Raw genomic sequence first — 26,228 nt, forward strand, 5'->3', positions numbered from 1 at the left:
TGTTAATAATTGGTGGAAGAGAAGGTTGTGATTTGCAATGTTTAAAATTGCCATACTTTAAAATAACACACATCCTATAAATCAAATGATTTTAGGAGATGAAATATCAGGAGGAAAAAAGGCCAACCACCAACTTAGAGACTGATGCTTGTTAAATTTTAAGAAATTAGGATCAGAAGGTTGTTTTATGTGAAACATTTGTTCAATATCTTTTGTATTTTCTTAAAGCACAAAGGTAACTACCTATGTTGGTAAGTGATTAGTGTCCCATTCTTTCAGTTTTTCTTTACTTTTTTGATTGTTCAGTAGGCAACAGGAGATGAAAGCAAATTCTAATCTTAGTTCTCATATGATATCAGAGAAACTGACTGAAGAAATATATTTGAATTGATTATTTAAATAGTTTTGACTATGTACCATGTGCCCCCACTGCCTTTGAATATATTGTCTCACTTAATTTTCATAAATCTGTGAGACAGTTCTAATTACTTGATTTTAGACACGAGGAAATTAAGGCCTGGAGAAGTTATGAAAAGATTATATTTTAAAAAGATACTTTTTCTGTTGAATTAATATTAATGCAGCCTTTTGTCTGGTTTTACTGATTTCGGGCAAACTGGATTGAGGGAGGGCTGAGTCACTGACATGATAGATGAGTTCTCTCATTTGAATATGGGGATTTTTACAGCCTACTCTGTCAGGAAAAACATTCCCTTGAATTCTGCTTTTTGTTTAAAACAGAAATCATCACGTTAAATGCTTCTGATTTGGCTGCAGAGCAAGCAACAACATGCCCTCCAGAAATGTCAAGGAGGAAGAAGCTTACCGCATGGCAAATTGCCTCTACTTCTCGTCCAAAATAGACCTTGACTGAGGTTACGTCAAAGTCTGTTCCACGTTCCTTTGGTGGAGTTTACAGATGATCTCTGTGGGGTAATAAACAACATCATTTGCCTAAATATTAAGAGGACACTATTCTACGCTTTGTCATTATTAATGCATTCGAAAAAGGAGCTTTCTGTAAAGGAGTTAGAAGCATTTTTTTTTTTTAATTTTTTTTCCTTTTTCTCCCCAAAGCCCTCCGGTACATAGTTGTGTATTCTTCATTGTGGGTTCCTCTAGTTGTGGCATGTGGGACGCTGCCTCAGCGTGGTCTGACGAGCAGTGCCATGTCCGCGCCCAGGATTCGAACCGACGAAACACTGGGCCGCCTGCAGCGGAGCGCGCGAACTTAACCACTCGGCCACAGGGCCAGCCCGAGTTAGAAGCATTTTTATTTGTGTGTGGTGGGTTACAGCAATGGTTTTTAACCAGGGCTCAATTTAGCCCCCCAGGGGACATTTGGCAATGTCTGGAGACACTTTTGGTTGTCACAACTGGGAGTTGCTACTGGCATCTAGTGTGTAGAGGCCAGAGGTTCTCCTAAACATCCTACAGCACGCAGGAAAATGCCACCCACACTCCCAACAGAAATTTATCCAGTCTAAAACGTCAGTACTGCGGATAAACCCTGGGTTAAATTAAATTGCCTTAAAATCGCTTTGACATTTCTAATCTGAACCCATTTAAAAATATTTCTCTCTTCTAGCACAAGCAGAGTTAGTATGGCGTTAAAGTCTGTGGCTTTGTCTCAACTCCCAAGCCTGAGGAGCTGATCAATGCCTTGGATTTTTTACTTGTTGTCAGTTATTGACTTTTTCTCAGTCTCTGGTATGGGAGCTCTTGTTGCTGAGAGATGCTCACAGAATGCTGCAAGAGATGAAGGAGAGCTTGAACCATGTACCACCTCCCTGAAATGTGCCTTTAATTTGATAGAGAAAAATTTTCTATTAAAATCAATTTTACGCCAGGCCAATGAAGAGATTAAGGAGACAGGAATAGACGATCTCGCTGATAAGAATTAGAAATATGACTTGAGTATTTTGGAGGAAATTATTTATGTGTTGACTAGATTCCTCTCAAGTCATTTAAAATCTGAGTGTTACATTCCTGAGACTAAGCATCCCCCATCTACCTGCCAAACCTTCTGGGTGTTTCTCCTGGCACTCCATCTTCCGTCTTCAGTACACTAAGTGAAATACAGATGCTGTGTGGTTATCTCGTGTCAGATTTCAAACTGACTTCCCAAACCTTGTCGGCATTCATGCATTCATTAACAAATTAATTTTTAAAACCATGTTTTTTAGGCCTAACATATTTCAGCACTCTGTTAGCTCTTGAGAAATGCAAATGTGAACAGAATGTGATTCTTGCACTTGAGAAACTGATGAAGCCTAGTAGAGAGAAAGATTTTTAAGCAAATATTTACAATTAATGGGATTGGGGCTATACAAAGAGAAATGCAAAGCACCCCGGCAACACACACAGGACAAATTCTGTTTAGGGAATTGAGAAAAATTTTATGGACAAGGTTATAAATGAACTGGGTATGGAAGAAGGCGTAGCAGTTTTCCAGGCAGAGGAGTGACAGACAGAGGCAAGAAGATATTAAAGATCATGGATTGATATGCTATGGCAGGAATATGGTGTGAATAGGGATGGATGGCAGGAGATGAAGCTGGATTTTGTCCTCCAAAATATGGTGAGTTCTTTAGGGGAAGGAGCTCTGCCCTATTCTTCTTTATATCCCCAGTGCCTGTGACAGTACCAGGCACATAGCCTCTCATCAGCATCAGCATCAACATCAACGCCAACAAGGGACTGTAGATTGTACGCACCAAGTGTCTAAGCAGAGAAACAATTGGTTAGAGTTGGAGGTACTGGGCGAGGGTAGACAGGAACAGAAGTAGGAAGTCTGGTCATAAGGAAACGAGAGCTGGGCAAGTCGTGATAAGGACCACAGCAGAAAGAAAGAAGGCAAGAGGAGGGATTCTAGAAATATTTGGTAGGCAATCTAATAAAACTTGATAAATAAAAGAAATTGAAGAGTGAGATAAGGGGTAGTTGGAGGTGCCATCATTCATAGTGTACGCAGAGTATTCCCAGCAAGTCTAACTTTCACAATGTAGTATTTGAGGTAGTACCTTTAGATGTCAAGAATAAACAGTCCTCTGGTTTGAAGATATTGGTCTGAAGATTTGCTGGCCCTCATGGTGATTGCCTTCTGTGCTTTGTCTCCAGAGACCTCGGCTACTGGCTTCTGATCCATCTTGCTTGGTTTTGGCATCTCTTGTGACCTCATAGTCTCTTTGCCTTTCTGGTCCACCACTCCCAACTTTAATCACAGACTTAAACTGTTGCCTGATCTCTAGACTCTGGTGACAACCTACCTACTTGCTCTTCTGGCCCGCACCAAACTCATTGCCCAAGCACATCACATGCAAGAAGAGATGAGTGAATCTTTTCATCATTTTGATGATAAAGCTGGCAGTCTTTTTACATTCCAACTACCAAGGGAAAGTGAATTGTAACAGAGTAGCCATAATATTAAATTTATTAATATGTTTATTTCTACCAAGTTAAGTTTTGAGAACCATTCTTGTTATTAACACACCGATCTAGGACATTTTTGGGTATGAAATTAACTTTAGCCTGCACAGCAAAAAGAAAACCAAACAACAAACTCTGCAAAGACTAGATTTGTTGTTAGATTTACGTTTCCGAGTCTTTCAGGAAATAGAGCATAGCAGCTCTTACTGTCTTCTCATTTTTATGTTTGATAGTGCCAGTAGATTTTCTAAACATTTATTTTAAAGGGAACATACATAGTGAATTCCTTAAATGTAGGACGATTCTGATTTTATTTGCTGAACAGCTCCTACTTAGGCATGGCTCAGTATAACAGAATGCATTTGAGAATGCATTCCTGTTTAAAATCAGGAAGTTTCTTGTAGCATATTTCCAAATGAACAGCATTATCTGGGAAAGCACATAGGCCAATGAGATGTGGGTTTCACTTCCCAGTTCACCATTTTCTTGTTGCAAGATAGTTAACTTCTCTATGCCTCAGTTTATAAAATTAGCATTCCGGGGTTTCTGTGAGTATGAAAGGAGAGTGTATATTGAAAGTATCAGCATGTTGTAGGTCCTTCAACAAAAGTTGGAGGTTCTGGCTCGAGGTCTGGCTTATGTTCAAGGAACAGCTAACCACATAACTGCCCTCATCCCCTCTTAATGCACAAAGAATTTAAACTAGTCAGTCAATCTGGCACAATGTGGTCATAAAGATACATATATTCTCGAATTTTGGTCTTTTTATACGTGGAAATTGGGTAGACATGGAACCCAGAGACTCAGAGTTAATAATAAGTCGTTCAATCCATGGTCTACAAGGCAGGGTTGGGGCCAGGTTGTGAGGAAGGGACACTGGAAGAGTGGACAGACATATTCTAATATATTCTATTAACATCCATCTCTATACAGAACCAAGTTCTATTATATTTGTTGCTTATGACCTCCCTGCAAGGAGATTTTACTAATTCAATTTATGGATGAAGTAACACAAGCTCTGAGAAGCTAAGTAACTTTCCAAGATCACATGGTCAGTAAAGATTGATATTGGGTTTTGTTTCAAATCTCCTGTCTTTCCAATGTTACTTGCTGCTTCCTGGGGACTGAAAAGGAGTCCACTGTGGATACTGAAAAACATGTAGGAATTTTGATATCCTGGCTCCCAGAAGGAAGGCTGTCTACATTGACTGTGTCAATAGAAAGGAGGATAGATTCAGCCATGGGGTGTTCAATCTAGGTCTTCTGAAAGGCTCTTCTTGTCATCCCCAGGAGTTCCGCTCAGTTTCCAATATCTTTGTGCCCATTGTCCCCATTGTATCCACCAGGGCTCCATGGCCCTGCTCTGTTCCCAGCTGAGGAAGGGTCTGGGTTTTATGGGGTGGGTCATAGCACTCCGTCACCAAGGTAGGGACAGTACACAAGTGGGTTGCTGGTTCCTAACTCTAACATTCATTTTGTAGCTATTGGAGTTTTCTAGGAGCAATCTAGGTTTGTCTGGTTACTGTTTAAATGGTGCTTCCTTCTAAAAAAAGGATTTAGGCAGTTTTGGGAAGATAATAATAGCAATAATAGCATATTAAATGGAGATAATGGGAAAATGAAATGAAGGCAGGAGTAAGTCAACACACAAAATGCATACCTCAAAGCCTCATCATTGAATACCATGAATGTTGGCATAGAAGGATCCCAGAGACTTGTTGTTGAGATTCTTGGGATTAAAGGTGGTACTAGATGAGGCTCTGACCTAGAGATTCTTTACCTGCTTATGACATCCTTGTGACAGGTCATTCTTTTTCTGCTGATAAATGGTCTGGAGGTTGGGCTTTGCAGAATTCTGCCAGATCATCATTTCCAAATGGCTTCACATTGGAGGATGTGTTGAAGGAGAGTGACAACTAAGAAAGCATAACTGCAGGGTGTTCTGGGGCAGGCATAAGTTGTACTGCTGTATCAGGACTCTGGGTCAGAAGAAAACTCTCCTGCTGTCCCAAAGCATGGCACTTTTGGCATGAACCAGGGTCCTATTTATAAGGAGGTAGTCTACCCTAGTGGTTAGGAACATAGATTATAAGTGAAGTAAGACAGGTTGAATCATGGCTGTACTACTCACCAGCTGAGTCACCTGGGGTAAGATGGTTAATTTCATTGTCTCAAAGATAGAGAGCTTTCCATGTTATACCTTAACATAAAGTTCCATGAAAACATACTTTTGAGGGAAAGCACTCATAATGGCTAGTTTTGACATGAGTTAATGCTAGAAAGTGTAGATACATTTCCAGACACCCATTATCCAAGAATTTGATTCATCAACACTGCCCAGAAATGATTACATGTCATTTAATAAGCATGACATTAGTCATAAAGAGACAATAAGAGGCTTTGTCAATCACTCTTAACTTAAAAATGTTAACTAATGGCCTGATGCAAGAATAATGGAGCTCAGGCAACCTAGATAAAGTACAATACAGAGAAAGGAACGAATTAGGGGTGGGAGTGGAGGGGAAGGCAGCTCAGTAGAGGACCTATATGCATCTTCTCGAACTTGTTGGCATCCAGGAAGGTAGATGCAGATGGAAAGCGACAAATCGCATCTTAGTCAGTCTGAAGATTGTTTCCCTTTGAACCTTTTTTGAGACAGAAAATAATGAACATAGCTTCAAACTCTTTCTACTATGGGTGTTAGTGACCCTGGGATAATATTTTAAAAATATATTATACCAATATATATTATTCTCCATAAATTAAGTTGTCTAAGCGGCAACTCATTTACCTAAAACATTAATTTCTTCAGGGTATGCTTAGATCAAAGGGACCAGTGTTCATTTTAGAGTTTCAGGACAGATTTTCTTGAGTCTTCATTGAAACCTAGGCTTTGTTGAAAGAGAAAATGATTGCCTAAATTCCTTTCATAGAACTTAACATAACAAAAGCCAAGACAAAGTATAGAGAGAAACAAATACAAGATTTAAGCGCATGTCCCATTAGATAGAAAGTGGGAGAAAGTTCTTCTATCATGGGAAGGAGGAGCCTAGCCAATGGAGGCAAGAATCAGAGAGTGAAATCTAGGGTGGAAATGCTATGGGGTCACTCAGAGGGACTGATGGCTCTACCACCTGGAGGAAGGTGGGGCAGATAGACTGAGGAAGGACGTCAGAAGTAAAGGATTGGAGGAAAAGAGGACACTGATGCCCTACTAGCTGTGCCCTTCCTCCTGTTTGAATTCTGGTGGGACCACCTGGTAGGAAGGCTCCAGACCAAGACGATAATGTGGCCGTAGATGAATAGAAATGGGTTTCTGAAAGTTAGGCAGAGAGAATCTGAACCAGTTCCCATGACTCGTATGTGGTATATAAGAGACCATATCTGAGACCCTCCGGGTCAGGAGGCCTGTAAGGTAGTTGAGAATTAAGATTTTGTGTTCTATGTAAATATAAGCAGTGTGAGTTCCAAACGAGTGTTGGTGCCATAACCTAGATTCCCTGAATGGACTTCTTTCCAGGTTATTATAAAGATTACCTTAGACAGTCTATGTGTATGTGTAAGGACTACTTTAGATATTGTATGCATTGTGTTCAGGACAGGTCTAAAATAGAACAAGTAGTCAATAAATGGTATCTACTATTATTGTTACTAACGCAGAATGGTCATTGGCTTGCAGGCGGTGGTTGATTTGGAGAGTACCAGTGTAGTTACTCTGGGAGCTTCATCCAAAAAAGTCAAAAAATGTCTCAGATTAAGAGCAGGTCTGGCTTTGTCGGTCACAGGTGCAATAAGAGGTGGGAGTGTGAGGGAGGGCCTGTAGTGATGTCTTCATGGGCGCATCCATGAGGGTAAACGTGACATCACATCCCGAGACAGAACAGGCCACTATAAACTCATGGACATAGGACACCCTGGCTTGTCCCCGGTTGTCATGTTATGGTATGCTGGAAATTGGTGGACTGCACACTGGAAAAGGACTGAGGGGGATGGACAGATGGAGCTGATTCTCCTGCAAAGAGGGAAGCAAGTAAAGTTGGATGAAGTAAAGGTAAAATTGTCTTTCTATAGTCTGAGAACAACTTGAGGGGAGCGACCACATTTATTCAGTACTGTAGCCCCCAAAACTCATGCAGTGCCTGGTACATATTAGGGCCTCAATTAATGATTGTTGAAAGAATGGCTGTAGATAACGGTGAAGGGAGCCCAACTAACGGAGCAGGCCAGAGGGTGGTTCGGTAATCTTAGCAGTGGTGGTTGCCCCAACCGTATGGAATAGGGAACACCAAGAGGATTTCAACTTTAAAACAAGAGTCAGGAGACCAAATATAGGCTCCAGCCCTTTGTCACCACGTGATGTACCGTGAATGTATTATGTGAATAAGGAAATTGAGGAATGTTGGGGAAATCTCCACCAAAACTTAGGGGTGATCTTTAATGTATTTCTTGGTAGAGGGCTCAGTTCTGCAGAATAAAACCCTAACATCTGACCCACTGCTGATAGATGAAATTTTAAAAAGAACTTAGAGATTTTAAAGTCTCACTGAGGATAGAAGAAGGAAGTCTTTAAAATGAAAGATTCATTCACGGAACATGAGTTCCATTGTTGTTTGTTTGGTGCAGGTTAGTGCCTGGATAATGGTAGGTTCTCCATAAGTATTAACTGAATTTAAATCATTTGATAGATGATAATTCTGTAGCAGCTGGTGTGTGCTGGGCCATTGTGCCCGGTGCAGACACACTCCCTTCAACAGGGGGCTTAGAGTCTAGTGGAGGAGACGGGCAAACAAGCAGATAATGGCTGTGTGACACGGGATGCAGATAATGCTACCTGCACACGTTCTTTTATTTGATCCTCCCAGTTTTGGCCAAGTCAGCATTAAAAACAATTTTAAATCTGTTATCAGCATTTATAAATAAGTTTCCTTTTCCTGCATCACTGCCTTTTCTTGAAAATTCGGAAGCTCTGGCAACCCTGGACCCACATTTCCATGTGGCAGTGATTTGGGAGCTGGGGGATGGAGGCTCCATTCAGACCAGGCGTGTGGTCCCCAATCCATACCCTACTGGCCCCTCAACACCGAGGCTGATGTTGGCGGCCACTAACAATCGTCTTTGCAGCGCTGTTTGCATGTCATAGAATTAAGGGGGAGTTGAAGTATTTCCATGTACCATCTCTATCAAAACTGGAATAACAAAAGATACGTTGAAAGGGCGCTATATTTCAAGCAAGAAAGGGGGAAAGCAAACTTCTTAGATATGAAACACATTCCTAGGTGCCTAATGGGCAAACCAATTGTATCTGTGCAAAGTGACATAATTTAAGACAACCTTATGAGATAACAATGTTGAGAACTGTGGGCGAAAGTGAAAATAAAATTACTGAAATTTCAACAGGCTTTACATTTGATCTAAAATAAATTATGAGGCTGTAATATTCAGTAAGAATGAAAATGTCTTCTGAGCATTAAAGTTTTTCAGAGACAGCAGGTTTACAAAAGAGGATTTCCCAGGTGCATCAGAAATCACGTGTCATGAACAGACATAAACTAGAAACCTAAAACAACTAGAAACGTTGCTACTCAGTGTGTTGAATGTTTGAGAACCAGAACCAACTTCATAGGCACAGCTCTGTGCTTAGGGTTTAATGCTCTATGGTTGGTGTTTGAAAATTTTTAGTAATTTTATCTTTGAATTGTGTTCTGTAAGTGAGGTCTGATGGGACAATAGAGAAGGCACCAGGTTTGGAGCATCAACTCACGTGCAGGCCATCTCCAGCACCTCACTGCCCCTGTTCCTGGGGAGGATTCTTGGCCATCTATTTCCCCACCTCCTGATGCCCCAGGCCCTGCCTGGCACCCTCCCCACCCCATCCCCACGTCATAAATACTGCCACCCTCTGCCCCTAGCGGTGGCCTAGGCATGGATGTGGGAGAGTCAGGGTTGAACATGCATGTCCTATAGCACCTTGGAGCAGGGCATGGAAGTGACTACCTTCCCCATGGGCCAGCAGTGCCAGGGTGCTGTTGGTGGGTCACTTGGCAGGGTTGAACTTCTCATCTACTCCCAGTCTGCATACCTAGCATGTCCTGGCTCAGAGATTGCAATACCCGTGGGCATTGCCCATCTGCCGTGAGTTGAGGTGGTGAGCTCATGGTAAGAGAAGATGCCTGGCTCAGTCTTCCTCGTTGGTGGTTGAGGCATGGAGTGCTGGTCTAGCAGCTTGCTGGAGGGGGATTCTGGAAGATGGGGAATCATGCACCAGCATGTGCACATACATGCACTTGGAGTTGCAAGGAGAGGTCCATGAGAGTCCATTTTGATTGCCTCCTCTCGCTTCTGTTGGTGAGGGAAAAAGTCCTGCCCTGGGATTATGGGGACGGCCGAACACATGGCACTCAACACTAGACATGTCAGGTTGACAGTGGTTTATTGGTCACATATACTCCCAGCTCCAGGGAGGAAGAAATCACATGCCATGCAGGGCCACAGGGGGTTGCCCTTGGGAACAGAGTACAAGGAGGCAGGTTTTGTAGTAACAAGAGGGAGAGGTGTCCCCCAGTTACCATGGGAAGATGGGATTGGCTTGTTTGAATAATTCTGTGAGCTGCCAGGGAACTGGAACCTGCTACTCAGGAATTAGCAGGCGCTGTGCCTGGCCCCCATGGTAGGGAGGGTTGTTTGGCCAGGGGACCTTATCTGCAGGAGCAGAGAGGGGTGGGGAACTTGTGGTTAGGCCATTTGAGGCCCTCCTGGCTTCAGATATCAAGGCGGCACAGAATATGGATGCTTCACTTTAGATCTCATACTCACATCATTAGCATCCCCGTGCCTGAGGAAATGTAACATTAAATACAAAATAAAAAACATCTTGACATGTAGAGGGAGTTGGGGAAGTGGAGAGACAGAGAAAGCGAGAGACTGGGGAGGAAGGAAAAACCTTTATATTTCAGCACCTTTAATACTGTGGTGTTCTTTTCCTGCTTTATGAACAAAAGGCTTTGCATTTTCATTCGGCACTGGACCCCACAAATTATGTAGCCAGTCATGCTGAGAATTTAGAGGGCAAATTTTGTGAACTGGCTACCTGGGGCCCATTTCACTTATTTTTGTTACCTATTTGAGCCTGCAGGCATTTGAGTTTGGGGCTATGACACACAGGATGCACCTTAAAATGAGCTGTGAAGCATGTAGTAATGGTCCCTGATGACCCATTTGCTGTCTGCGAAACCCCAGAAGCTTGAGAATCTCCTATAGGACAGTGTCTCTATTCTCAACAATTATTCCAATTCTCCATATGATCATTAATATGTACATGTGAGTCATAAAGCACTGAAATGAATCCTTGATTATTGCATTTCCAGCTATTAATTAATGCCATGGACCATCTGATCACAAACCTGCTCTCCGTTTTTGCGGTAATGGGTAACCTGGTCCAGTGGGTCTTAGCCTGGTGGTTTCTGCATGAGTCTAAAGTCACTATTTTGGCTTTGCTGATTGTTGACTTTTATTATTTAAGAGCTAAAAAAGAGCAACTAACTGAACATGCTGTGAACTATTTTTCCTCTTGCTAGGAAAATATGCTGGCTGCTGGCTGGGGACTCATACTCAAGGGAACCCAGGAGGAGCCGGGCAGACTTTCCTTGGCTCTGTATTCTGTGAGCTGTATTTGTGTTGTAAGGCTTCTTGATTTTAGTGGCACAGCAAATGTGTTGCTTTCTACTTGCAAGTTGAGAGGTGTCTCAATATTAATTAAACAGGGGAAGAAATTAGAGAAGCCTAAATAAAACCTTAATGATTCATTGTTATGGGGGAGAATATCCATCTGATTTATAGAATCCTCCCCTTTTTAATGAAAATAGTTTTATTGCTTTCAATTACAAAGAACTTTTCTCACCAACTGCTAAAAATTAAAAAAGTAAGTATTGCCAAACAGAAGTCCTACCGGGCCTAGTTAAGGAATAGAAAAGGTTCATTTATAATTAAAATTGTTCCTCGGAGGCAAATTAACACATATGTTCTTAACTTAATTTCTCCCTGCGTGTGCATGTGTGTGTGTGCGCGTGGGCAGGTTAAACAACTACTGCATTCGCTTACAGTATTGATTTGCATGGGGAACCCTCTTTTTCAATAAGCGAAGGAAAAATCTTGGCTTAGGAGCACATGTTCTAAAATAGGGATGTCAGATCATAGAGGGCACCCAAAAAATAACACCTCTTCTCCCCACTTGGGTTTTGAACCAACTGAGAAATAAGATAAAGGAATAAGGGAGGAAGAAAAGAAAACATTACCCTTATTAGTGACAAAAACAGTCACTGGCTTAAGAATGAGAGCCAAATGGACTTCTCAGTAATAAACCACTGGAGTTACAGACCTCCCCATTCGAGGCACAGGTTGTGTTGGATGGGGCAGACGTCTACATATTGGGAACTAGATGCTGAAGTTATCAAGGAAAGTGAAAGTCCTGGAAAGCGGTAACACAGTTCCATCAAGATATGTAGAGAGTGGAAAGGAAGTACATAAAGATGTAGTAGATAGAACACAGGATGTAAAGACAGATGGGCTAAGGTTCAAATTTTAGCTCTATCACTTATTGCTGAGTGAGCTTGGGCTTAATCTCTCTGGGCATCAGTTTCTTCACTTTAAAAAGTAATATCCACTTTGCATGATTATTGTAAGGATTGGCCTAGTATAGAGACACATCTAGCAAGTGTCAGGACCAAAGAAGGGATTCAAGAAGGGGTAGTCATTGTCACAGGCTTGGAGGGCATGATAAAAATAGATCTATTATTCACAATTGACATGACAAGGATCTAGTAGAAAAAAGTGACTTAAAGGATAAATTGGAAGAAATGAATTCATATCTTTGTGTTTGAATAACTTCACAGGTGTCATCACCAACGAGAGAGTCCATTCATCAGCTATTAAGAATGTCTCTGTGCAGAGCTAAGAGGAGTGGGAGGTAGGAGGAAGAATCTCAGATCTTTCTTTAGGGAGATATCATCATTAACATGAATTTGGTCAGTGTCAGACTGGCAAAGACCAATAAGAATAATATGACTGGATAATGTACATATGGTTCCTTTCCTCGGTTTATTAATAGTCCTGGTTTAGTAAGTTATGTACTTTGATAAACCAGAATGAGTAAAAATGTACATAGTGATTTGAAGTAATGTGTTTTCGATCTTCCAAGTAGAAGTAGATTTCTAAACCAAAACCTTTGGCTTACCTGCTTCTAGGATAATGCTTTAAGTGACAGAATATGTTGGAACTCAGTTTCCATCTGCCATTTGTAACAGAGACCTCTGTTCCAAATCCATATAAATTAGAATTTTCCTTGGGATATTCCAATGTTTTGTGGTATATTCCAGTTTTACATCTGGGTGTGTTTGAGCTGGAAACTTTTAATGTAATTTTTGGTCTATGGTGTCCTCAGTAAAGGTATCCGTTTATCACAATTGCACAGGGTAGATTAAGAATAGCATGAGAAATATTTAAAGAATTTTTTAATGGAAGGGAGGCACACCTCTATTTATAACTAAAACCTTAGAGGAGTTAACAGTTTTTAAAAATTCTTAAACTTTTGAAAGCACAATCCAGAACATTTAGAGACATTGATTTCTCCAGTTCCCTTCTCTCTCCCAAAATGGATTTAACTTTCTCCCATCCATCAAAAGTGCCAATATTCTGCCCAGAACAGGGGGCAAATTGTTTGTATTATCCCTGGAGGTATCTGGTTATTTCTGATCATTCAGAAATAAAAGTAGAAATCATGTGTTAAAGAAATTTCTCAGATTAACCCCAGAGCGGGGCTTTGGCGTTTTGCCATGATGGCTAAGAGAGAGATGACCGGTATTGAAAACATAGAAATTCAGAGACTGAAAAATCTCAATGAAGTGTAATGATAACCCTCTATCTCCATATGATTCTGGGAGACTCCCAGACAGTCTTACCTCAGCAGGCCAAGACCTTGGTCATTGGCTTTGTGTCAATTCCTCCTTTATCTGTTAACATATGGGCTTAGTAAAACTGTCACTAAGATAGCACGATAGAACAAGGCTTGAGTCACTCTACTGAGTAAAATCCACTACCATGATATCCTTTCTGGCTTGGAAAGGGAATAAAAGTATGAGATATGCTCTTACATCTTGTACTATGTGAGGAGAATACATCTGTATGCTTATCTGTTTTTAAACTTTTTTTGTAGAAAATTTCAAATGTATATAAAGGTAAAGAGAATAACTTTCTCTCCCAAATCCACCAGGTACCCATCACAAAACTCCATCCACGATCAAGTCTTGGTCAATCCTGCTTTGTCTACACCTTACCTACCCACTCTCCCATTACCCCATCTGGATCATTTTAAAGCAAATATGAGACTTCATATAATTTTATCTAGAAATGTCTCAGTGTGTATCACCAAAAGATAAAGACTTTAAAATACATAACCACATAAAATTATCACACTCACAAAATTAACAGCAATTCCTTCGTGTCATTAATTATTTGTCGCCATTCATATTTTCCCTTGTACCTTTTATGTATTATCATTTCTTTTTATAATAAGGATATAAATAATGTTCACACAGTACAATTGTTAATGTCTGTTCAAAGTATCTTTTAATCTATAGTGAACTTCATCCTTTATTTTTTATGTTTTTCAGCTTTGTTGACGTATGACTAATTGCAAATTGTATATAACATACACTAAACTGCATTTTTGCATATTTTGACAGATGTATACCACTGTGAAACCATCACCACCATCAAAATAATGAACACATCCATTACTCCTTTTCCTTTTTTTTTGAGGAAGATCAGCTCTGAGCTAACATCTGCTGCCAATCCTCCTCTTTTGCTGCTGGGGAAGACTGACCCTGAGCTAACATCCGTGCCCAGCTTCCTCTACTTTCTATGTGGGACGCCTACCACAGCATGGCTTGATGAGCAGTGCCATGTCCGCACCTGGGATCCGAACTGGCGAACCCCGGGCCACCAAAGCGGAACGTGTGCACTTAACCCCTGCGCCACTGGGCAGGCCCATTCATCACTCCTTAAAGTCTCCTTGTGTCTCTTGGCGATCCCTCTCTCCCACACACTCTCCACCCCATCCCAGGATAACCGCTGATCTGCTTTCTGTCCTTACAGATGAATTTGCATTCTCTGTAATTTTATACGAGTGAAATCACAGTTTTTTTATTTTCTAGAGGTAAAGTTCACATAACAGAAAATGAACCATTTTAAAGTGGACAATTCAGTGGCATTGAACACATTTACAATGTTGTGTAACCATCACATTTATCTAGTTACAAAACATTTTGATTGCCCCCAAAAGAAACCCTGTACTCAGTAAGCAGTGACTTCTCCTTTTCCTCCTTTTCTCAGCTCCTGGCAACAGCTAATCTGCTTTGTGTCTCTATGGAGTTACCTATTCTGGGTATTTCATAGACAAGGAATCATACACCATGTGGCCTTTTGTGTCTGGCTTCTTTCACTTAGCAGAGTGTTTTTGGGGTATATCCATGTTGTAGTAGGTACAAGTACTACATTCCTTTTCACGTCCGAATAATATTCCACTGTGTGGATATACCACATTTTGTTTATCCATTTATCTGTTGATGGACATTTGGGTTGTGTCCACCTTTTGGCTCTTGTGAATAGTTCTGCTACGAACATTTGTGAACAAGGTTTTATTTGAATGCCTGTCTTCAATATTTTTGGGCATATACTTAGAAGTGGAATTGCTGGGTCATGTCATGATTCTATGTTTAACTATTTTCCGTAGTGGCTGCATCATTTTACATTACCACTAGCAATGTGTGAGAGGTCCAATTTCTCCACACCCTTGTCAACACCTGTTATTTTCCATTTTTAAAAAATTATAGCCATCCTAGGAGTGTGAATTGCTATTTCAATGTGGTCTTGATGTCCATTTCCCTAATGACTAATGATGTTTAGCATCTTTTCACATGTTGTTGGCCATTTGAATATCTTCAGAGAAATGTCTATTCAAGTCCTTTGCCCATTTTCCAATTGGGTTGGCATTTTGTTGTTTAATTTTGTGTTCTCTCTATATTGTGGATTTTAGACCCTTATCAGATATATGGCTTGCAAATATTTTCTCCCATTCTGCAGGTTGTCTTTTCACTTCCTTGATAGTGTCCTTTGATGAACAAAAGTGTTTAATTTGGATCAAGTACAGTTTATCTACTTTTTCTTTTGTTGCTTGTGCTTTTGATATCATATCTAAGAATCTATTGCACAATCCAAGGTTGTGAAGCTTGACCCCTATGTTTTCTTCTAAAAATGTTATAGATTTATCTCTTAAATTTAGGTCTTTGATTCATTTTGAGTTTATCTTGTGGAGTGAGGTAGGGGTTCAACTTCATTCTTTTGCATGTGGCTATCCAGTTGTCCTAGCACTATTTGTTGAAAAGACTGTCCTTCCCCCACTGAACGCTCTTGGCACTCTTGCCAAAAATCAGTTGAACATAGACGCATGGGTTTATTTCTGAACTCTCAATTCTATTCCATTAATCTGCTTGTCTATCCTTATGCTAATACCACACTGTTTGGATTATTTTCCAGTCTTTGCAGCAATATTTGAAGTCAGGAAGTGTGAATTCTCAAACTTTGTTTTCCTTTTTCAAGGTTTTCTTGCCTATTTGGAGATCCCTTGCAATTTCAATGAATTTTAGTGTGAGTTTTTCTACTTCTGCAAAAAAAGTTTGCTGGAATTTTGGCAGAGATTGCATTGTATCTGTGCACTCTTTTTGTCTTTTTTCTTTCACTCAGCATGATTATATTGAGGTTCATCCGAGTTGGATGTATAAAGAGTTCTTTCTTATTGCTGAGCAGCATTCTATTGTACGGATATATCACAATTTGTTTATCCATTCATCTGTTCACGGACATTTGGTTTGTTTCTAGTTTGGGGGTATGAAAAACAAAGCTGCCATGAGCAGTTATCTACAAACCTTTGTGTAGACACACGCTTTCATTTTTCTTGGGTACGTACCTACAAGCAGAATGGCTGGGTCTTATGGTAGGTTTATGTTTAGACTGTTCAGAAGTGGTTGTGACGTTTTCTATTCCCAACTGCAGTGTATAGACTAAAAGTTCCAGTCGCACCATATCCTTGCAAACACGTTATATGTTCAGCAATTTTAACTCGACATGTTCTAAGTGACATCACATTGTGGTTTTAATTTGCTTTTCTTTAATAATTAGTGATGTGGAGTATCTTTTCATGTGCTGATTTGTCACCTGGATGCCTTCTTTGGGGAAGGGCCTATTCAAATCTTCTGTACATTTTAAATCTTTTCTTACAATGACATGTTGAGAGTTCTTTGTATATTCTGGACCTGTCTTTATCAGATGTGTGATTTGCAAATATTTTCTGCCATTCTCCAGCTTATTTTTATTTCTTAATAGTATCTTTTGAAGAGTAGAAGCTCTGAGTTTTTATGGGGCCCAATTTTTTTTCAATCGTGCTTTTGATGTCGTACCTAAGACATCTTTGCCTAGCCCAGGATTCTGAGTGCTCTCCCCTGTCTTCTAAAAGCTTTATATTTTTACATTTTACATTGAGGTCTATCTCTATTTTGAGTTAATTTTTCTTTAGGGATGAAGAGCAAATAGAAGTTCCTTTTCTCTCTTTTTGTATCCAGTGGGTAAAGCATCACTTGTTGAAAAGACTATTGTTTCTCCAACGAAATTGCCTTTGCAACTTTGTTGAAAACCAGTTAACCACTTAGGTGTGAATTTAGCTCTGCATTCTCTAGTCTGTTTCACTGATCTATTTGTCTATGTTTATTTCAATATCTGACAGTGCGTGTTTTTAGAAAGTCTTTCAGTTAGATTGTGACAGTTCTTCAAATATGTTCTTGTTCAAAACTGTTTTGGCTGTTATAGGCCTTTTGTTTAATAAATTGCCTATGAATTGGTCGTATACCATGTACATTTTAGAGTCAGCTTGTCATTTTCTTTAAAAATGTTTCCTGACCCATCTCTCCATTTATTTACATCTTTTCCAATTCCGCTCAGTAGTGTTTTGAGGTTTGCAGTATAGAAGCCATTTATATGTTTTGTTAAATTTATCTCTAAGTATTTCTTATATTCTAATGCTGTAAAAATGGTAATTTAAAAAATATTTTCAATTTTTGATTATTTGTTGCCAGTATAGAGAAATGCAACTGATTTTTCTGCGTTGACTTTGTATCCTACAAACTTACTAAACTCACTTGTTAGTTTTAGAAGCTTTTTTGTAGGTTCTGTAGAATTTTATTCACAGAGAATCATGTCATCTCTGAATGAAGACAGTTTTATGTTTTCCTTTCCAGCACTGATGTAGTTTATGTATTCACGTATGTATGAATTTGTTAATTTACTTATGTAGCCTGATTGCATAGGCTGTAATCTCTACTATATTGTTAAATAGAGTGGTGAGAGTGGACATACTTGCCTTATTTCAGATGTTAGGCTAAAGCATTGAGTCTTGGGGGGACTGTCCCATGCATTGTAGCATGGCTAGCAGCATCGCTAGCCTCTACTCACTAGATGACAGTAGTCCCCCAACCAGTTATGACAACCAAAAATGTATCCAGAAATGGCCAAAGGTCCCTTGTTAGACAAAATCGCCCCTGGTTGAGAACCACTGATGTAGGCTTGTTCAGGTTATTTATTTCTTTTTGAAGTGAGTTTGCATAGTTTGTGTCTTTCAAAGATTTTTTTTTCATTTTCATCTAAGTTGTTGAATTTATTGTTATATAGTTGTTCATAATATTTTCTTATTACCTTTTTAATATCTTTATGATCTGTATTTATGCCAACCTTCTCACTCGTGAGACTGGCAGTTTGTGTGTCCTCTCTTCCATTCCTCATCATCTGGCTGGAGTGCTGGCTCTCAACTGATGGCAGTGTTGCTACAGGTACCACAATCTGGGTACAGATGTGCTCATTGCTAAGTTGGTTATTATTTCTAGGCTAGAGCTAGGAAATCTACTTTTAAAGATAAAATAAATTATAAATTCATTCTAGTACTTCTATTCAAATTTAGAAATAGAATTTTTTAACTTAGTTTCATCAATCTTACATCTGTATCTCTTTTTTCCGTGTCAAAAATCCTGATGCACGGGCTGGTCCCATGGCATAGTGGTTAAGTTCAGCACACTCTGCTTTGGTGGCCTAGATTCAGAGGTTTGGATCCTGGGTGTGGACCTACACCACTCGTCAGTCATGCTGTGGTGGTGATCCACGTATGAAGTGGAGGAAGATTGGCATGGATGTTAGCTCAAGGCTAATCTTCCTCAAGCAAAAAAAGGAGGAAGATTGGCAACAGATGTTAGCCCAGGGCGAATCTTCCTCAGAAAAAAAAAAAAAAAAGAAAGAAAGAAAGAAAGAAAGAAAATCTGATTCTCAGTGACACAAAAGCAGTTGTAACTTTATTCCACAGTATGTGTAAAAGAATTTCAGAATGCCAATAATACCAACAAAAATATGCTTGCAGAAAACAGTTAAAGATTTTTTAAAAATAATTCTTCTTGTCCTTAGAGTATCACAGCAGATCTGAACACTTAAATTGCTGTGTTTTAATGTCAATTGAAATAATTCTTCTCTGCGTGGTTATGTCCTCCACTCAATATACAGTTAGGTACATTTATTTCATTTTACTTTCAATTTCCAGGAATTGCTTTTTGAATTTAATTTGGTTTTACAATAATATAAAATGTTATCATGGTTTCAAAATGAAATCAAAAAGTATTCTGAGAACTGAAGCTTTTATCTCTATCCCTTACCTCCTCCTTCTCCCATAGGTAATATTTAACAATTTTTATGTTCTTTCCACCAGTGAGTGGATATATACATATAAATATATGTACACACACATATATATTTGAAAATATATGCATTCCCCATTCTTAGGTAAATGGTAGACACCCACTACTCACACTTTTTTCCACTTTGCATATTTCACTTTCTACTATATTTACTATATCCTGGAATTAACCCATAGTAATGTATGGAGGTACACCTCATTCCCTTTGACAGCTTCATACTATTTCATTGTTTGGATTTATCATAATATTTCAACCAGTTCCCTGTTGATGTACATTTGGGTTCTTGCCAGTCTTCTGTTATTAAATTTGTGCTTTAATGAATAGCTTTGTGCATGCATCATTTTATATTTTTGCCAGTGTCTCTTTGGGATAAATTCCAGAAGTAGTGCCTTAGGATCTGAGAGGAAATTTATATACAGTTTCACTCGATGTTAATCCAATTCCTCTCCATAGGTATCACAGTATTTTTTTATTTTTTCAGTTTTTGAGGAAGATTAGCCCTGGGCTAACATCCATGCCCATCTTCCCCTACTTTATATGTGGGACACCTGCCACAGCATGGCTTGATAAGTGGTGCATAAGTCTGCACCCGGGGTCCGAACCAGCGAACCCTGGACCGCTGAAGCAGCGCGAGTGAACTTAACCACTATGCCCCCAAGTCAGTCCCAATGGTATTTTTTAATTACCTTAACAATATGTGATTGGGCCTGTTTTCCCACAGCTTTCATCCAAAACAAAAATATTGATCAAACTTTTGGATATTCTGTCTCAGTGAAATTTTAATTTGCCTGTCTCTTATCTTATTGAGCGAGGCATCAATCAGAGTTCAATCTAAAAATCCGAACCGTTAGGAAATATATATGATAAGCAATGGTTATGCAGTTGACCTTATGCCATTGTGAGAGCTGGTTAAACAATTTATATATGGCTGTTACTGGTGTGTGTAGTGCTGGAGTCTGAAGTCAGCAGGACAGGCAGTTTAGAAAATAAAGAGCATGAAGTAGAGGAAGCAAAGATAAGCAGGAACCTGGGAAGATGAGCCAGAATCCATGAGGTTGGACTGGAAACGGAGTTACTCTCTCAGTTCTTCCAAGTCTCTGACTTGAATGGTGGCGGTGGTGAGGTGGCAGGTTAGCTGCAGGAGAAACTGTTTAATTTTGACACAGAGTTAAGTTGCATCTGGCCCAGGAGAGTGAGAAGCCAAAGGTGGAGACTGGCAGGAGTGGGAGTTGCTGCAGCCTGGCTGGAGACCCAGCAGAAGGTAAGTCAGCAGATAAGAGACAATGTATGTGAGTGGCAGCAGTACCACGTGCCTTGCGCTGACCTGATTATAAAAGGAATATGGCTCCTGCTTGTCTTCCATCCTTCAAAGCTCATGTACCCTGTCCCTTTTGGTGCACACTCACCTGGAGCTATGTGGTGAGGGGAATTCTGGGAAACACAGTTCCACTTTAAGTTAGCATGAGACAAATCCATCACAAGCAAAGTTGAGCATCTCTCTGTACGATTCAGGACGTTTTGTATATTTTACCCATGGACTATCTCTCTTATTTCTAAACCATTTTTTAAAAATAAAGCTGCTGTTTTTTCTTCTCCATTTTAGAAGCTCTTAATATATTTGGGATAATAATGCTTTATTTTTCTGTGATATAAGCCGCAATGGCCACTTTTTTAAACACCTCTCGCAAGGGAAACAAAGAAGCCAACTTTGTAGTGTCTCAAATAAAAAGAACAATCCAAATGGAATTTGATCACTGTCCGTTATCTTGGTTATTGGAGAAGCACGATGCTCTCCTCTGGGAGAACAGCAAGACCAACTCGTGTCTAAAGAGTTGATCATGGGTGGATAGCAATTTGTCTACTCCTAAGATCAATGGGGTGGGCACAGATTGTGAATGCTGATGAAAATAGTTCAAGAAGGAAGATGCTTGCCAACAGAATGCCAAGAAACTAGTGTGGGTAGAGCGTGAGGGTCACTTACTGTTATCTTAACTAGAAAATATTAGTAATTTGCTGAAAAAACCTTTCTCACTACATCTGTCTCATTCAGCGTCGTCTTGTAGAAATCCTTCTAGATCAATTGGTTAGGCTCTAATTCATTCTTTGTAATGGCTGTGTAATAGTCTATGATACAGAGGTACCATAATTAATTTCACTGTTTTCTTATTGATGAACCTTGACTTCGTTTTTATTTCTTTGCCACTATGTGTGTTTATTTATATAAACATATCAGTGTTTGATTTCCATAGAACAGACAACCAGGAGTGGGATTTCTGCATCAAAAGATAAACATATTTTTAGTTTGAGTAGATTTTTCTTGGTTGCTTTTCCAAAAAGTCTATGTAATTTGTATTTCAATCAGCGAAGTGTGAGAGCATGGCCCCCTCCATATATTCACCAGCAATAAATGTTAACTTTTTAAAAATAAATCTTTTGAGTTTAATGAGTATAACTGTTATCCTACTGTTACTTTAAGTAGCATTTTCTTGATCTTTAATGAGTTTATGCATCTTTTTTTTGTAATCACCATTTGCATTCACCCTTCTGTGCCATGCTGTTCATATTCTTTGTTAGTTTTTCTATTCAGTTGTTTTTTTGCTTGTCAGTTTGTAAAAGCTTTTTGCACTGTCTAGACGTTTCCTCTTTATCTGTCGTTTGCATGAAAATATTTTTCCCAACTCTATCATTTACATATTGATATATATTTATGACAGACAAAAGTTTGCAACTTTTGATATGGTCAAAAATTCTCTAGTTTCTAGGTTTCTTTCTTTGATTAACAGGTTCCACTCATCCATAAATTGTATGGGCAGCCTCCTGAATTTTCTTGTAAAGTTTTGTTACTGTAGTGGTTATTCTTGTCGTTTATTTAATCTTTAATCCATTGGAAATTCATATTTTGTATGTGGCATGAGATGAGGAGGCCAGTATGTTTTCCTTCTAATGAGTAAGTAATTATTCCAATACTATTTATTAAATAAATCTTTCCATTTCTACTCAGTTGTTACCACAACATACAACATAGGTGCTGTGCTTTTTTCCATTTTATTAGTGAGGAAGCTGATAGATTAAATAACCTCCCCAAGGCCACCCAGCTAATAAATGATGCAGCTATGATTGGAGCTAGAGTCGGTTTCCAGGTCACGTGCTTTTAATAGCTCAGCTGTAAGCTGTTTCTATGCCACCACACTACTGCCTCTCAGTTAAAGCACAAAGAATGCAAAAAAAAAAGGTCAAAAAACACCTGTCTGTGCACAAGTCAGCCTGGGAAATTCTGGTTGAAATCAAAGCCAACAGGTTTCTTCACTGTACGAATGTTCAGAGTCTTTAAGGCAGACCTATTATCACCCCCCAAATTGTGTCCTATGCATGTCTCTTTTGTAGATATTAATTGTTCTTGTGGCAAAAGGATCACAGACTCAGTATTTGGAAATATAGCTTTTGGGGCTTATGCAAAATCTCCATGCAGGGAGCAGATAGAGTGCACCCATCAGCCAGAAGTGGACTTAGTGCACACTCCAGTTCTTAGAAAACTGGTTTTGCACTTTTATACGTGAGTACTAGCCTCCCCCGCCCTACGCCTCGGTATCAATACCTACACTCCTTTTGGAGTTCCTTGTGATACACAGGAGTTGGGACCTGGTGCTCACAAGTAAAAAAAGACATCAAAGAGCTATTTGAGAGGAAAAACTAATGGCACACATTTGGAAAGAGAAAAACATACATATGTATTGAAAAGCTGTTACATAGACCTTTGAAAACAAAAGCAGTCATAGTGTTTGCCCAGAAAAAAAGACAGAAGACTGACATTGAAGATTGGTAAGGTCTGAGTAACCAAATAATTTATCAGGCAAACTTTTGAGAATGGAAGGAATCACTGTTAATAATTATGCCAGAATGACAGGAGAAAGCCAGAATTACCCTATATAAAGGGGTCATGGGGTTTGTTTAGGAGAGTTAACTTTCAAAATATGTAACATGAAGTTCTATTGATGATGGAAGACCTCATTTCCTAGTTACTATGAATCTAAGCAAGTGCATTACACTCATGATTTCGGGTATGCTATATTTGCGTTCCCCTTTAGAGATCCATCTTGCATAATTTTAGCTTTGTTTTATAAATTACTTAATTGAAAACTAAAAATAAAACCTATGGGCTAGGTTCTATTATTGCCTTCCTTTTCAGAGGCTTAGAAAGATTAAATAACTGGCCCTAGTAACAGAGTTTCTAAGTGATAGCGTGAGGTTTCGAACAAGATAATCAGACTCTAGAATCGTTGATATTAATCACTATGCAATTCCCAAGAGACTTGCTCTCTCTCTCTCTCTCTCTCTCTCTCTCGTAATTATTATGTAATTAAACATATTTTCTATTCGTACTGCAAATAAAATATGTATGCATGTTTGAATGCATGTGCACATATTAATATGTAAGTTTATGTACACAAAATAATTTAACACTTTATGGTTAGGTAAAGGAATTTTCAAGATTAATTTTGTTATATAAAATTTTTGCCTGATGTACTAACATTACCACTTAATATCTTGAAAGATCATATTTCTTGTATTGAATAATCACATGGAGCCTTAGAGATTACGTTGAGAATTTGATTTTGGTTTTAGGAACAGAGAGTAGCGTGGCTTAAGCAGGAAAGTGGCATGATCAAAGTCATGTTTTAAAGAACCCCTTCATTTGCATTGTTTTGAATAGTGAGAGTTGGGTGGGCAAGAATTGGAAGTAGGAGGAAAGATAGGTGCTACTGGAGTAATCTAAATGAGTGGCTTGGGCTAGGGAGACAATGGTGTCAATGGAGCCCCCAGACAGATTTAACATAAAATGTCAGAAGTATAATGGACAGGCCTTGGTCTTGTTTGATTGGATACGAAGGAGAGCAGAGCAGCAGGTGACAAGGATGACAGCCTGTTTCCTGTTCAAGCTGTGTGGATGATGAAACAGTTGTCAGAGACTGAGAACCCTGGAGGAGGATCTGGTTTGTGGTGGAAAATCTTGGGGTTTAGACATATTGACTCAGAAGTGCCACTGAAATAGCTAAGTGGACATGTTCGGTTGGTAGTTGGTCTGGAGCTCAGGAGAGAGTGTTTACATGGAGATGTAAATTTAGGAGTCATTGAAATTTAGATGGTAATTGTTGGTAATCCAAGTCCTGGGCAAAAGTGGGCTGGAAGATATATAGAAAAAACACAAAGAACTCCAACCTTTGATGCTATTTAGAGAAGTTTGCCCTGCAAGGGAGAAAGAAAATGAGCGAGAGAGAGGTAGGAGGAAAACTAAGAGGTAAGGGTGCCAAAGGAAAAGAAAACTTAAGAAGGAAGAGATTGTCAAAATTGTTGAATGCTACTGAGAGATCAAGTAAGAAGAGAATTAAATGAGAATTAAATGGATTTAGCAACATGAGGTTATTTGTGATTTCAGCAAGTGTCATTTCGGTGGAAAAGTTGGGATGGAACACAGATTGGAGGGATAAAGTGATGAGCAAGACATGAAGAAACTGGGAGAATAAAGCTAGACGACACTGTGAATAAGTGTAGCAGAGGAAGAGATGCTTGGGAGCGGGAGGTAGAGTGAGGAGTGGGCTGAAGGAGCACTGTAGTGGGTGCAACAGGAATCTAATGGACTCCAGGACAGAAACTGCCAAAGAACGGACTGTGGCCTCTCTCACAGTTGGCTTGGTTTTACTTCTTCTCTCTCAGAGCAAAACCAAACAACCTCTTCCTCCACCAATGGTTCTAAAGGTGAGCAGCCAATCAAAAGTCTCCAAGGACAGTCTTAAACAATAGTCACGAATTGTGATCAAGCCTACTTGTTAAATCCTTCCAATCCTTTCCATGTCATCTCTGATCCTTCTCCAGGGCACATTTGCCTACTCGTGATTTATCTTGTTTCCTTATAATAAAGACTGTCATAAGTGCTCAGGTCCTGTCTGTGTCTGGAATCTTTCAAAGTGTTTTTGTTTTTGCTCTTAAAACTGCTCTCCCACTCAGTTTACAGTTTCACAGATCCTAGCGGAATGCTCGTAGACCAATCTTTGCAAACCAGGCATCTCCATTCAGTCTTCAGGGGGTGCTTGCCCCTTGGTCCAAGGGTCATATGGTACAACACAAGCTTTTGATCAGTTCTTTGGGAAGAAAGTGTGGGTTCTCACACACTATAAAGCTATGTCTGTTTTAAAAATGCCTCTGTGAATTCCAAGGGGCTTTAGCATTGGGAATGACAATGGTGGAATGGGGTCAAGGCAACCATTTATAACTATAGGAACATTAAAAATTGGGTCTTTCAGGGCACCTTCCCTCCTGTGAGGTTTTTTTTTTATTAATGTGAACGTGATTTCTCAAGACTGTTTCTACTTCTCTGCTTCTTCACTGTGGACATCATTAATGCCCTGAGAATGTCTCTAAATCTTGAGATTAGGATTGAAAAATAATTCACTCTTCAAAGACAACTTTGAAAACCTCTAGAGCAAATTTTGCTTTTATGTATTCATAAATCTTTCCACTCAGGATTCCTCAGAAAGGTCTAGTTTTAAGCTTTACTTTGAGGAGCAAGGGAAAACATGCATTGGTTTCATATAGAACTTATTTGTTTGCCTAGTGATTAATTTACTTATTTCGTATCTTCTTTAGATTTGCGCTGGAGAGGCACTAGCTGTTGTTCAATAAATAAAGCATGACTCATTCTGCAACACAGCACTTAAAGTTGCCCATGTGACAAGTAAACACCATCACAAATCACGCCTGCAGTTTGGCATGTCCTTGTGACTTTGATTGGGACCTCCTGTTTAAAACCATTGAGAATTTTTGGTTTGTTTTTTGCTTTGACCAAAGTTTCTTAATACGTATGGTGAGTTTCTACAGATGTACAGCCACACGAGTCTGTCATTGTCATTAAATTTCAACTACTCTGGGGTATGTCTTAAAACAACATCCCCTCCCAAGACTGCA

The 26,228-nt window shown here is 39.4% G+C and overlaps 1 long non-coding RNA gene across 21 annotated transcripts in view; it reads left to right on the plus strand.

Moving 5' to 3' along the window:
- The window catches only part of LOC106832101 (uncharacterized), a 225,347-nt gene that overhangs the window by 152,305 nt on the left and 46,814 nt on the right, over nucleotides 1-26,228 (plus strand). For 2 of the 21 annotated variants that reach the window (XR_011497563.1, XR_011497567.1), the window contains one exon: nucleotides 742-18,887. The exons of the other annotated variants lie outside the window; for them this stretch is intronic. This is a non-coding gene — a long non-coding RNA (uncharacterized lncRNA). Of the gene's footprint in view, nucleotides 1-741; nucleotides 18,888-26,228 lie in introns of those variants that run through there. 21 annotated transcript variants of the gene reach the window in all.

The sequence above is a fragment of the Equus asinus genome, chromosome 2 (genome assembly GCF_041296235.1).
Source record: "Equus asinus isolate D_3611 breed Donkey chromosome 2, EquAss-T2T_v2, whole genome shotgun sequence".
NCBI lineage: Eukaryota > Metazoa > Chordata > Mammalia > Perissodactyla > Equidae > Equus > Equus asinus.